Source organism: Octopus bimaculoides, chromosome 4 (assembly GCF_046866305.1).
Source record: "Octopus bimaculoides isolate indiv1 chromosome 4, ASM4686630v1, whole genome shotgun sequence".
Classification (NCBI taxonomy): domain Eukaryota; kingdom Metazoa; phylum Mollusca; class Cephalopoda; order Octopoda; family Octopodidae; genus Octopus; species Octopus bimaculoides.
The window spans coordinates 28,148,494-28,157,051 of NC_142931.1; the positions used below are offsets into that span (position 1 = coordinate 28,148,494).

General features: G+C 36.5%; 1 non-coding gene across 1 annotated transcript; it reads left to right on the forward strand.

Moving 5' to 3' along the window:
* Window positions 1-2,410: 2,410 nt before the first annotated feature.
* On the forward strand, window positions 2,411-2,483 carry Trnar-ucu (transfer RNA arginine (anticodon UCU)). The gene has a single exon. It is a non-coding gene; the product is annotated as a tRNA-Arg (tRNA).
* Window positions 2,484-8,558: the final 6,075 nt, after the last annotated feature.

Here is an 8,558-nt window from a genome sequence, read left to right on the forward strand (position 1 = left end):
TGTGCAACAACTGCAAGAGAAATTCTAAACGAAACCACTCAACTTTTCATTTGCCCATTAGATATGTAACATTAAGTTGTATGAATAACAAAGGAAAAGTGAGTTAAGAAAGCAGCGGGGCATTAAATGCATCAGATAATGCAAAGAGAAAATGCATTTAAATGGCAGCTATGTATGATAAGAAGAGAAAAAGAGCTGGACGAAGAAATACTTATAACAAAGGAAAATTAAAGAAGATATGAAAAGGGGTATGAAAGTTAGATTATGAGATGTCGGGCCTTACTGACCAAGTGACTGAGAATCAAGATATGTGGTGATTTACAACACTGAGAGGATAGCCAAAACAACGTGTCAGCATGGAAGCGTGGATACAGAAATGAAGACAACAACGACAACGAGGACGGCAATGACGACGACTGAAGAATATGTGAATGATCAAAACGACTGCAAAATAAGGCTGCCAACAATGACGCTGACATTGACGACAATCTTAAGTAAGATGACGATGATGATGTCATTGTATTTATTGTTGTTGTTGCTCTTGTTGTTGAGCTGAAGTGTTTTCGAGAGTGAAACGGTTTATTGATCTTTCAAATTCTTGCTAAGAAAATAAAATGGACTGCATTTTAGAGAACATGAGATGTATGCTTTTACTGTGTCTGTTCACAAAATGACCACTTACCAGCTGCACATGTTAATTATGGCTTAGTTTAAAATATCTTAAAATAAATAGGAATATTAAATTACTGAGTACTAAGTGATATATATGAGAAAATGACTGGATGTTAACTTATTGACTGAGATGAAATAAAATAATAATTAACAATAACAAGCGAGATGTAAACAGTTGGAAAACCTTTCAAAACTTCAATAGCAACATAAAAGAATCAATTTGTGTTTGATAAGCACTCAGACAATATAAATTGCTGGATTAATCAGTGTTTAGTTTAGATATTTTAGTAACTGTAATCAGTGATTAAGACTTGTAGAAGGGGGTGAGATAGAAAGAAAAGACACATTCATTCCACCACCACCACCACCACCACAACAACAACAACAACCACAAACACCACCATCACCACAACCATCACCGCCACCACCACCACCGCCACCGCTGCCGCCACCACTACCACTACTACTACTACTACTACTACTGCTGCTACTACTACTACTACTACTACTACTACTACTACTACTACTACTACTACTACTACTACAAATCCTGCGCTGCTGCTGCTGTTGCTGAGGCTTCTACTGCTGTTGCTGCTGCTGAATAGTGGTAGTTGCGGTTGTTTTGGTGGCGATGACGACGATAAGGAAGTGGATTTCTTTCTTTAGCAGAGGAGTATCAAATGGAGAGATCCATTACGACCACAGGTTAAAAAAAATGAGGAAGTTTGAATAGAATCGGATGAAGAAAGAAAATAATTGGGATGAGAATTTAGATGAAACTCAGAGTTACATAGTATGCAAAATGTCTGAATACATTCAGGACAGAGGCCTGATAATAATAATAATAATAATAATAATAATAATAATAATAATAATAATAATAATAATAATAATCCTTTCTACTAGAGGCACAAGACCTGAAATTTAGGGGAGGGATAAGTCGATTATACCAACCCCAGTACACAACTGGTACTTAATTTATCGTCCCCCGAAAGGATGAAAGGCCAAGTCGAACTCAGCGGAATTTGAACTCAGAACACAAAGACGGACGAAATGCAGCTAAGCATTTTGCTCAGTGGAGGCACATGGCCTAGTGGTTAGAGCAGCGGACTCGCAGTCAAGAGAGCGCGGGTTCGAATCTCAGTTCCGGCGAAACATCTAAGCTCCACGTGGCTCCGGCAGAAGATATTGGCGATCTTCTGCTGACTCTTTCGCCACAACTTTCTCTCACTCTTTCCTCCTGCATCTAGCAGCTTTACTGCGACGGACTGGCGTCCCGTCCGGGTGGGGAACCTATACGCCAATGAAACCGGCCCTTATGAGCCAGGTATGGCTCTAGAAGGAACAAACAGCAACATTTTACTCACGTACCCATATAAAGCCAAGGTGCGTTTAGAAAGAGCAGATAAGTCTCCCTCAAATCATACCCTATAGTCCTTCGAATCATATACTACAAAAAAAAATAGAAAATAAAGTTATCGTTTGAGGTACACTAAAATCGGTGAAAAAAAGAAGAGGCAGTTAGTTGGAACAATTTTGATCTTATTTTTGCCTAATCAGAACTCACCTGAACAACAACAACTGTTTGCCTAGAATCGTTTAATAACGTTGTATTTTCACATGAAGAAAGTCGGTGGAAAATAATTTCTTCCACTCCCTCCACAATAAAAAAATATTTAAATAAAAAATGTAAAATAATTGTATTATATATGTTATTTTATACAAAAGTTCGTGTATTGTCCCTGTAGCGCAGCGGATAGCGCGCTGGACTTCTAATCCAGAGGCCGCGGGTTCGAATCCCGCCAGGGATATTGTATCTGTTCACTTTTTTTAATTACTATTACTACCAACTTATACATGAACTACTATTGAACTACAAAAGCTCAAAGACAATATAATGTATGGGTATATTTATTTTTTTATATATTATTGTTTTATATATTATTTTCTTCATTTTGTACTTCTTTGTAAAAAAACATTTTCATTCTTCTTCTTGATAATTTGCTTCCTCGCAATGAAAACCGGTTAGAAAAAATCTTTATTAAATTATGCTTCCAGTTCAGCATTCTGGCTTTTTTTCATTTTCCTATGTATATATATATATATATATATATATATAGAATAGAGACAGCTGATGAAGGGATATTCCAAGTGGCTTTCCGTTTTCCTATGTGTTCGTTCCGTTGTCTGTAGTTTATTGTTCTAACGTCCTGTACCCTGATATGCATGTATATACACATGTAGATGTAAGTATGTACATATATGTGTGTATACATGTATATATATTCTTTGTATTATATATATATATATATATATATATATATATATATATATATATATATATATATATATATATATATATATATATATATATATATATACAGAAGGCAAAAGACGAAGACTAGAGAAGGAATAACAAGCAGGTGTATTAGTTTAACGCTCGGAGGAATGGAAAAGTCTTTGATGTTTCGAGCCTATGCTCTGCGACAGAAAGGATTGAGAGGGGGAAAAGCAGACAGAGAAAACATTGTGTCAGGATTAACGGTTCAACATGATGAAATGGCTGGAAGAAAGAGGCTGAGGGGAAGGGAGATAATAACAGTAATATGGCCGAACTAGGGTGCGCAAACATGCGAGTGTATGTCACTTTGCTCGTCAGAACATACAAAATTGCTCTAAAAATCGCGCAGACCAAGAAGCCTCATACTATTGTTGAAGATCTGATTAAGCCTTGATTCTGCAAGCAACGAAGATGATTCTTGGAGAACAGCAGGCACACCAGATGAGGAAAATTTCCCTTTCGAATGATGCAGTCAAAAGTCGGATCTCGGACATGAGTGAGGCTATTCTGTTGCAAGTGGTGACTGCTGTGAAGAGTGGTCCTGTGTATTCATTGTAACTGAATGAGTCAGCAGATGTTGCCTCATGTTCCCAACTTCTTGTTTTATGTTCGCGACCTTGACAAAGTTATGAAGTAGTACTTATTCTCTGAGCCAGTGGCCACAACAACACATGACGCTGTTTTCAAAATACGTGAAGCCTTTCTTCTTAAACATAGGTTGAGTTGGTAAGCTGAATACAGTTTCCGTGAAGAGATTTCAGCTCATCTTCTGGCAACGAATGACGCCATCGAAAGTTACTTCCCGGGATTGGATTACCACTGTACTGAGGCATGTATCAGCAGACTCTTTTCAGTAAAGGACAGTGATACTGATGTTGCTGTGACGGTAGAATTTCTTCAAATTTGTGAGGATACTCAGTTGAAAGTCAATTTTTCTGAACAAGAACTTCCGACATTTTGATCTATCCTTATTTTGGACTATCCTCTTCTTTCAATGCGTGCACTGACCATGCTGATCTAATCCCCCTCTATCTATCACTGCGAGGCTGGATTCTCGGCAATGATGGCACTAAAAATGAAAGCATGCAGTAGGCTTGTGATGGACATCGACATGAGGTGGTATCTGTCAAGCATTGCATAGCTGCAAAACAATATCAACCCTCCTACTGAGTGAAAAAGGTTTTGTAGGATGTTCAGTAGTTTCCCTGCGTTTCTTTTTAGTACTTGTAGTATTTTCGAGGTCTTTAATTTGTAACAATTTCAATAAATTAGGATCTTCATACAGTTTTGTTTTATCTTACCTTTAAGTAAAGTTCACCATTACAAAATTTATAATAGGGCCACAGTAATACTCCAGGGAGTCTCTAGGGTAAGACAATGAAAACGGTTAAAATCCCACTGTCCTATGAGATAGAAAAATGCCACCAATACGCCAATCCAAAGTAATGAGAATCTCCTTGAACCAGCAATATGCCTCTTTTGATTACATTCAAATGGAGCTCATTAGCATGTGTTCTGCAAAATCAGATTAAACTAGAAAGGTTTTCACCGAGAAATAAGGAAATAATTTATAAATTCAGAGATATTCAGATCATTGTCTGGTCTTATCGTATTGAAGGAGAATCGTTTATTTATTTCTAGTAGGTCAACTGATGGAAGATAAACTCCTTCCTTTTCCTTTATAGCTTCTTGCAATTTCCTTCAGCAATTTCAAGGAACCAACGAATAAAGAATAGGTTAAAGCCTGCTCATTTACGCAATTTGTTTGACAAGAAATTGTGGAATTGTAATGGTTTTGTGTTACTTTGCTATAGGGTGGAAATAGAAGGGGAGAGTAAGATATATATATATATATATATATATATATATATATATATATATATAGAGAGAGAGAGAGAGAGAGAGAGAGAGAGAGAGAGAGAGAGAGGGAGAGAGAGAGGGAGAGAGAGAGAGAGAGGGAGAGAGAGAGAGAGAGAGAAAAGGAGCGCGAGAGAGAAAGAAAGAGAGAAGTAAGAATATTCTGAAGACCCACTGGTCTAAAGTGGGATTGGATTTTGAGGAAGAGATTGCTTAGTTAAGAAGACTGGTGTGGGAATATATTTGTTGTAGATAGTTAAATACAAACACACGTGCACCATTCACATCTATGTGTGTATACGATTATATGTAAGTGTGTATATACATACATTTCCACATGTAAATATATATGCATGTATATATATATTTATATATACACACACACAAATATATATAGACATCCATTCATACTGACACATTACGCAGTTGCACCTATCCGCACACAAGTTATCTTTTCATTAGCGTGGAAAATTTCTTGATTAAAGTATCTTTCTTATTGTATAATGGTTTCAATTTGGTATAAATTACATTCTATATATGTGTGTAAGCCAGCTGAATAGAAAGATCTAATCATTACAGCAGAGAAAAAAAGGATATAAAATTGTTACAACACCAAAGCGAACTTGCTTGAAGCAGGTGCCAATTAACTGTATGAAGCTTCAAGTGTTAATACTTAATTACTTTTACTCGTTGCTTCTACTGCTGTCTTAGGTTATTCTTCAACAGCTGTACATGCATATATGTATATCTGAGTGTTAGTATCTATGCTTTACACACATGTCACACACGTTTTATATTTATATGCATGAGTGATAGTATCTCTGTCTATGCATAACATACATATTACGACACATAAATATGCACACATTTAAATGTGAATATTTACACACACACACACACACACACACATATATATATATATATGCAAACATTCACATATGCATAAATCTATTACTATATGTTTATTTGTTTTGATACATTGTGCATATTTAGTGTGTTATAGTATACCATGCTAGTATATGTCTATATGTAGTAGTACGATGAATATCTACCTCTCTAAGAATAGCTATATGTACTTAAGTATACATGCAAACACGCATAGCTGCAGATACACACACATTCACACACACACACACACACACACACACACACACAAACACACACACACACACAAACATATAAATATACATATAGACAGTATTTGAAAAAGTATCCAAATTAGTCTGGGCAGTAATCCAGTGTAGAGATCAAAATTGAATTCATGCCTTTTTCTCTCATTTTCAAAATTTAGTCTGAATCCTTCCTCTTCGTTAATAAACGTTTTCACGCCCCTGAGTACTTTTGTTATACACTTGCACACGCAGCAATAACTCGTCTTGTTCTTGCCATCCCGTGTGCTTCGTCAATACGCTGATCATACCCGTTCTCATCCCCTCACACGCACTCTTTTACATTACCCACTTATTTATTACATACACCAAAATGCTCAGTTTCCAACATCACCATACTTCCACACTTCCATACCTCCATACCTATACATACATCACATTAACATGCACAAATCACTCACCTCTTCTTCCTGCTTCCAACCAGGCGCACTCTTAGTCTTGAATCCCCATACTCATCTCTTCCTCCCTTCTTAGCTTTCTTTCTACTTAGCTTTCCTTCGACTGTTTCTTTTCTACTGACTATTTCTCTTTTCATTCACTATACGCTGTGCTTCTCTCTGTCTTCTGATGAAGGATTAACTTCCAAAACGTTAAGACTACCTCTTTTCATTAAAGCATTAATCTAATACGTTATTTTTCAAACATGCTTTTCCTTCATTGGTCCTCACTATCATTTATTGTATTTATACCACATATGTGTGTGTATGTGTGTATGCATACAGAGAGGGAGAGAGAGAGAGAGAGAGAGAGAGAGAGAGAGAGAGAAATAGATTGATAGATTCACATGTAAATGTACACATACACACATATACGCATACATGCGTACACACGCGCACATACATAATGAAGAAGGACATTCTAAAACCCGTTTGAGAGTGGTGGATCTGCAGTAATTGTTACAGAATATGTCTAGAAGTAGGAGACTCTAATGTAAATCCTAAAGATCGATTGGCTTTATGTTGTTCTATGTTGTCCCAACTAATCCAGAAGAAAAGACGTTTTGAAAAGTGAATGCACTTCTATATAAAACTGATTTATTTTAACCAATTCTGTTCTTACAATCATAGATAGACAAGAGACATTTCAAAATCGTTCATTGCTATTTCAGCAGTAGAGTATCACGTGCATCTATGTTGATGAAATACCACCACATCTATGAGCTTCTTTCTGAGAGCACACACTAGGTGTAATATATGCAGGAAAATTACCAACCTTCTTGATCCTCATATATCTAGATTCCTCATTACTGCTTCAGTTTAAGAAGTGCTGTGTGTGTGTGTGTCTAAAAAGTAATCGTACTCGGACACGAGTATACTTCTACTATATATGTCTGTGGGTGTCATGTGTATGCATGAGAGAGAGAGAGAGAAAGAGAGAAAGGAAGAGAGAGAAAAAAAAAAGAGAGAGAGAGAGAGAGAAAAAAAAAAGAGAGAGAGAGAGAGAGAAAGAAAGCTAGTGTGCATATGTATATATATATATATATATATATATATATATATATATATATATGGGAGAATATACAAATAATAACAACAGACGAGGACAGGTGGTGTAAATAACAAAAGTATATATTAGTATGACGCTCGGGAATACGGAAAGTCTTTGACGTTTCGAGCTACGCTCTTCAACAGAAAGAATACGGAGACAAGGAGAAAAACACGGAGAAAAAAAATTGAATAGTGTTCAGTCAACGGTCAATCATAATAATGGATACAATATATATTTCGATCATAAATCGAGTTGTTCATAACTCAAAAATGTGCTAAATGCATTACAGTTACAGTGTGATTATTTCTTTTATTAAAGGCGGCGGAGCTGGCAGAAACGTTGGCACACCCGGGCGAAATGCTTAGCGGTATTTCGTCTGTTTTTACGTTCTGAGTTCAAATTCTGCAGAGGTCGACTTTACCTTTCATCCTTTCGGGGTCAATAAATTAAGTACCAGTTGCGTACTGGAGTCGATCTAATCGACTGGCTTCACCGCCAAAATTTCGGGCCTCGTGCCTAGAGTTAAAAAAAATATTTCTTTTATTAAACAGTTAATTTCTTACAACTGTACGATTGCTTTCATACATTCTTGTATTTCTTCAAAGAATAGACAAAGGAATACAAATCTGTATTGAAGTAATCGTGCATTTGTAAGGTATCATCTAGTTAGTAACAGAAACACATGTAAATTTAGAATTGGCATTTACTAATAACAAAAGCATTGTCGCTCAGGCATCTCGCTCTGTATATTTGAGTATGTGTTAAAATGTGTGTGTAATGTTCGTCAATATCCTTTCTTTGCTGTGTGTATTAGTATGCAATATCTTATAAGTGCGGGCTTACATTGAAGTAGAGAGTGAAAAAGTATGTTTCATAGTGATAAGTCAGTGAACATACATAAGCTGTGTGTGTGTGTGTGTGTATGTGTGTGTGTGTGTGTGTGTGTGTGTGTGTGTGTGTGTGTGTGTGTGTGTGTGTGTGTGTGTGTGTGTGTGTGTGTGCATGCTTGCGGGTTTGACCAGTCCCTCTGT